The sequence below is a fragment of the Gordionus sp. m RMFG-2023 genome, chromosome 4, assembly GCF_954871325.1.
Source record: "Gordionus sp. m RMFG-2023 chromosome 4, tfGorSpeb1-WG-v2, whole genome shotgun sequence".
Lineage (NCBI taxonomy): Eukaryota > Metazoa > Nematomorpha > Gordioida > Chordodea > Parachordodidae > Gordionus > Gordionus sp. m RMFG-2023.
In genome coordinates, this window is record NC_088778.1 from 23,353,515 (window position 1) to 23,360,426 (window position 6,912).

Sequence of the window (6,912 nt, forward strand, 5' to 3'; positions counted from 1 at the left end):
TGCAAACTTTATCGTTTATATTTATAAATAAAGCTTCAAAAATCATAATAAATAGATTTTAGGAAAGCCTAAACCCTATTTTCCAATCTGGCAAACTTTCAGAATCAATAAACATGAATTAATATGATTTTGGGGCTCGGTCATAGTTGGTCATAGTATAGTTGGGACACGCCATTTAAGCTCATTTTATAAACAATTTAATAATTTTATTATTAATTTAGTATTGTGAATAATAAATAATTAAATACTTATCTTTCACTATGTTTATGATTAAAAAAAAATTTTTTACATTTTTTTCTTTACAATTTTTTTTTTCGCCTGTTTATATAGTTATTGATTATGAATTATAATATTATCAATAAAATCATATGTGTCATAGTCTCTAGTTTTACTGGATTACTGATTTTAAATTTTTAAATTTATTTAGACCTCTATTTCACGAGTGTCCCAACTATCACATATGTGTGTCCCAACGTACACAGAGTCTGTCATAGTTGGGACAAAAAAAATTTTTTTTTTAATTCAATTTTCTAAAAAAATTTAATCTTCATAAAATATATATTAATTATTTCAAATAGCCTATACTTTTGGGATTCAGAAGATATTTTAATTATTCAGATTAGTCTACTAATATTAAAATTATTAAGGTTTGAACGAAAAGTGTCCCAACTATCTTCGGTCTCCCCTAATGTTGTTATTAGTGATCTGCATCGGGCCTAATTTTTCAAGCCCGGTCCGAACCCGAAATTTATTTTAAAAAAGTTTAACGGCCCGGCCAGGCCCGAAATTTAAATATAGAAATTAATTTTTATAATTACTTAAAATAAAATACATACGTTATATAGCGTTTAGTTACAATAAATTAAATCAAAATTTTTTATTTTACATAAAAAATTCATTATAAAATTGATAAATTTAGATATATTTAATAAAATATCCAAGGTCCGACCCGACCCGGCCCTAAATTTTTTTAAAAATATTAGGCCCGGCCCGAACCCAATTATTTTAAAAATATTAGGCCCGGCCCGAACCCAATTATTTTAAAAATATTAGGCCCGACCCGGCCCGAACCCAATTATTTTAAATAGAATTAGGCCCGAAGCCCGTTCGGGCCGGGCCGGGCCTAACTTTGCAGATCTCTAGTTGTTATCATGAATAATTCCCATAATAAATTCCTTCTTTCTCCTATAAAATTTAATATAAATAAATATTCAAAAGGTCTACCGCCTCTTACAGTCCTGCCTCATTCTAAATAAAAATAGGAAATCCAATTTAGTAAAATATAACGCTTTACAACCCTCTCCTTCAATTTTAATGATAATCTTGCGTCATTCCACTCCTTCCCCCACAGACAGAAGTGACTGGTTATTATAATACAGAAATAAAGATAAAATTTTCTTTAACACTTATGGAAATTTACAGGTCTTATTATTATTTTTAAAATCAATATTAATGTAACAAGAATTTTTCTATTATATACCATATTTTCAATAAAAATATGTTTAAATTTAAACCTAAAAATATACTAAAAACCAGATGGGAAATTATGCTAATTTAAATTCTCTCTTATAATTAAAAAATTTAACATAAACAAACAAGGGTTGTATGCGGTTTCAAATTATCATATTTTCATTATAAATAAGCATTGGTTCGCAAAATTAGGAATGTTATTTATAGATAGAATATAGATATCATCTCTAACATGATCTGAAGCACCTTATTTGGTTTCATCTTTATATTAAATTTAAAGATGTAAATTATGAGAAATTATAATCTGCTATAATCTCAAACATAAAAGGGCAGGAAAACTATCCGTCCAAGGATATTCCCATGGACACGCTGGGTGTGAAAAAGGATAGACTTGTAGTAACATGGTATAAAATTACATTTATTTTTTTTAAAATATATTAAAAAAATTTTAATTATAAATCTTTTTAAAAAATTTTACGGGTTTACATAAAAATTTAGATCGTATAGGGAATAATTTTATGAGGATTTGTATGAAAATATTAATAACTGTTACCTTAGATTAGCTACTTCAAACCACAGATTTAAGCTAGGAAAGATCAGACGAATATTTATCAAATTGATTTTATTTAACCAAATTTAAATGGTCTTCCAATAAAAGGTTATACGCTGACCTCGTTATTTAAATGATAATTTCCTCGTAGTAAATTCTTATTATTTATTTATTATATTTAACCTTTGTATCTATCCGATTGTTTATGGAGAAAATTACCTAAAAATGATTCTAATTCTACAATAAATCAAATTCAAAGAGGTAAGTATACAAATAATGTTGTTAAACGGCTCGTTTTAAGCCGATTTTTAAAACGGCTAACTCAATATTTTCGCCAGAAAAATATTGACTAAGCCACGAAATTTCTATAATATATGCCTAGACCTTTGCTCCTTCTATGATTTTCAGGCTCACATAATATTTTTCTGGATAAAAAATTGAGTTAGCCGTTTTTAAAAATCGGCTCAAAACGAGCCGTTTGACAACACTATATAAATTTAACTTTTATAAAAACCAAAAAGGCAAACTAATCATAATTAAGCTTTTCAAAACACTGCTAAATTAGACTAAATATTAAAATGATAAAAATTGAATTTTAACCCAAGGTTCTGGACCTAACCAATTTTTCGCAAGATTTGTTACGGATCAAGGTTCAGAAATTTAAAAAAAAATGAGGTTCGGTCACGGCGGCTCAAGAGAAGCCGAATTCAGTTCCGAGTTTGGTCCAGGTCCGGTATAAATAGAAATTAATCGTATTACCTAAACTATTGATCGGAATGAGTTCTGAAAATTTATTTTGTAAAAATACGAGTAAAAAATTTTTTTTAATTATATTCTTATTACATCAAAAATTTACTGGAAAAATAATAGAAAAATGGTAATCCACAGTTTCATAATGCATTAGGTTAGGAGTAAAAACAAATAAATTAAGGTTTAGACGTGACATGATATTTTTTTAAACTTTTATTAGAAATCAATTCAAATAACTAGAGCTGGGTACAGGTTCGTAAACCTAAACATATTTGGGTCCAGATTTGGTACGGGTTACGGGAAAAGGGAATCCGGAGGTTAGGGCTCGGTCAGAACCGTGATTCGAACTTTCTTTAAGAGCAAAGGAAAAAAAAGGAATATAAATTATGATCATGAAATTTATAATTCGAATTTTTTTAAAAATTTTACCAGAATCAAAAATAAAAATGGTCATTATGATTTCCTTTCTCAATTGCTCTCCTTTCGAATAAGAAATTCAAAGTCAAACAGAGAGTCTTATCATAAGGAGATAAATTAATCAGAATTATTGTAAAATTCAACTTTTGTTAGGATCCATATTCGAAATTTTTTTGGAAGGACAATGACTGAGCACTTTTTTAAAGCATATTTCGATTATATTTATTCTGGTATCTTTTTCTCGTGTGCTAATATAAGTGTCAAAACTGAAAAAGTATAAACAAATTGTTAAATTCATGGATGAAACCAAACGAGGAATATGAATTTTCCAGATATAATTATGGAAATTTTACTTAATTTAAATATTTAAAAATACCAAATATATTTATTTTCAATTAAAGAATATCGCCGCTTCAAAATGTGTGACCATAACAATTCTTTTTAAATGTAATAATAAAATCAATCAGCTCTTTCGAAATTAATACATCTGTTAAAAGAAATTAAGAGTACATAAAAAATGTATAAAATATAAGACGCCCACCTTTAACAGGTTTAGGGCCCTTATATTCAAAAAATGCTACAACATAATATAAATACTTTGCATAGTATACACTAATTTAAATCTCAGGTTCATATTGCGCAAGCGCTAAGGTTTGTCGGCCACTATAATCCCATAAATATTCTGGCATTAGTTGCTTTCCGGCGGTTTGGTTGAACATCATTGTCTAAATGTATAAACAGTTATAATATTCTAGTATAAGGTATTCTTGTTTCCAAGCTGTTGAACATCATTGTCGAAATATATACGAAGTGACCCATACGATTGCACCTTAGAATATGAATTAGGTATTTTTAAAAAAATATATAAATATTTTATTGTGTTACATATTAGTAAAACATAAATAATTTTTTGGTCAATTATTGCTCTTTGTATTTTCACTACTAATTTGATTAAATCATTTAAATTAATTTGATTAAATCATTTAAATCGTGAAATTATTTTGTATAATAATATTAAAAATGATGAGTTAATTAAAATATCTTGTATAACTAGTTATTTTAAAAGGGAAAATTGTAACTATAACTAATGCTTTAAAAAAAATTAAATTGCAGCATTTAACAATATAGTAATAATAAGGAAATTTTAGTAATATTTATACTTTTATAAAATATAATTCACATAAAGCATAAAACAACAAATTTAGAAATTTTCTATAAGGGAGAACGGGTGATTTCAAATGTCTAATTGGTCCTGCACCTCCATCAAACAATCTTTTATAATTGCTTTTTCTCTCTCAATGGGACTTGTACAAGCGAACGTAGTTTTTTATACAATGAAATGTGTTATAAATTATCTTAAATCAGCTATGCAATATGTGATAAGAGATTATCATCATTAAATTGTGCATGGTGAGTTCGGACAATGATTAAAAATTAAGAGTAGTTCAAAAGGTGGCGAAATTCACATTCCGGTAAAATTGGATCTTTCAAAATTAAAAGAAAAAGAATTTAAGTTTAAAATTCTTAGAATTTAAGGCAATGAAGCAGATCATTTAAATTTATAAAACCTCCTACGCCCAACATAAAGTTATTAAAAGGCGAGTATAATGAGTGTGATAAATTTAAAATTCTATTTTCTATGCATACAAATGTTGAGACATTTTAGCGGAAATAAAATTCATTCTCGATAACAAATAATGAAGGGAATAGTTATTGTTATATTTAAGCAATTTATTGATATTCTTAAGTGTAATAAAAATGATTTATAACGCCACAAGAAGCCTTAGGTTATTAAAAATAAATTTATTGCATTTTATAGCCAATTAATTTAATACAAAAAATCTATCTATCTTCTAAATTTAATAATTTAATAATGCATTTTTTTTATCTGTTATTTTTTGAAAAATAAGCTATCAAGCATTTTTTCAAAATTGGTGCTTATTATTAAATAGGGGGTGGGGGGTATTTGGTACTATGAGCCTGCTTAACCCCTCATTCACAGTTAGCACGAATTAGCGACCAAGTATACTAAACGCGGCAAAAAATACAAAAAATACAGCATATTTTGTATGCTTCGAAGCGAATTTAGGCAAACTGTGAATGCAGGGTACACTGGCTATATTATAAAGCTATACTACATATTATATAATTATAAGCTTGCGAAAAATATTCCTTTGGGAGCTTCGGGCTATGTCCCTAAAATTATTATTAGTTCGACCCATATTTAATCTACGCTTTCTTTTTATAGGTGTGTTAAAGGGGTCCATATATATAGATTATTCATTAAGAAGTTAATTTGTGTTCTTTATCTTTGTCAAAAATGAATCTAAGTGGCTTTTTTTGCTTTCTCTCTAAAATGAATATATCAAAGCTAATTCAAAAAAGTAATTGCGATATATTTATCATTATAATTCAATAATTTTTCTTTTTGAATTTAATGAGACTCTTTAAGTTTTTAAATAATTTTTATATAACTCTTATCGAACAAAACTCTCAGGACGTGTCTCTGACTAGCTTATTTCTTAACAGAAATTTGTTTAAGGCGTCTATATAGCTTCTCCTAAATAGAATGTAAAAATAAAGAGTTTATTTAGATTTAGGACACACTTAAAACAAAAACAGAATAAAATCTGAAGAGACTAGTAAAAACAAGCCTCAAATTTTATTATCTTAAAATGAAAGTCAATAAATGTTAGGATCCTATCGAATTTATTTTCCAAGGATAACGAAAGTTAAGAAGCAAAAGCTCACACCCTGGCCCTTTCCAAAAAAATATATAATTTTTTTTATATTATTGTAAGTCTGGCGCCAATTTTTTGCTGGGCTTTTCACATCTTTTGCAGACCCTTAAGTTCTAGAGTAGGGAAGACTGGGGTTATGTAAACCTCGGAGATTGGCAAACCATTTAATCTCCCTTTAAAATTAAATACACCAGAAGGTTAAAATTTTATCCTAATATAGTTTGTATTAGTTTACATCTTTAGACAAATTATTTTTTGAAATAATTATTTATTAAAAAATAAAATTTTGATGAAATTTTCTACTGATTTTTAGATGACAGAATTTTAATTTTTATTAAAATATATAATCATTTATATGTAAATTAAATTTTATGTCAAAGTTTTAACACTCTTCTATAATTTAGGAAAGTTTTATGAGTATTTATTATATCTAGATATTATTTCAATCATGATTTGTCAATTTAGAGATAGCGGGGTTAGTTAAACCATACACGTTAATTATGGCAGCAAAATCTTGAAAATGCAATCATGGCTGTTTATGATTGGCATTTAGGATTTATGCTAAGAAATCATAATATCTCCTTAAGATCCTTATTTATGTCCAAAATGTTTATAATTATCCAAAATTATGTTTCAATTTTTATATAAAATTAGCTTCAATTTATAAGTGTTATAATATTTTGGACAATAAAACAATAAAATTATTCTATACATGTCATTATTAATATATAAAAATGTATTTCAATTTATTGTGGCCTAAAAAACCAATGGTTTAGGAAGCCCCTTGAAGTGGCCTGCCTCACTCCGCTATTGGGGTTTATTGGACAAAATTTTCACTTTTACAAAAAATAAAATTTAAAAAAAAAGATTTTATTCTTAAAATTGCTTATAAGGCACCTTTATAGAATATAGTTTTAGGTATCTAATTATATATTATTTTTTCATTATCTAAAAAAAACCAGGAGCTATAGCTAATTTTATAAA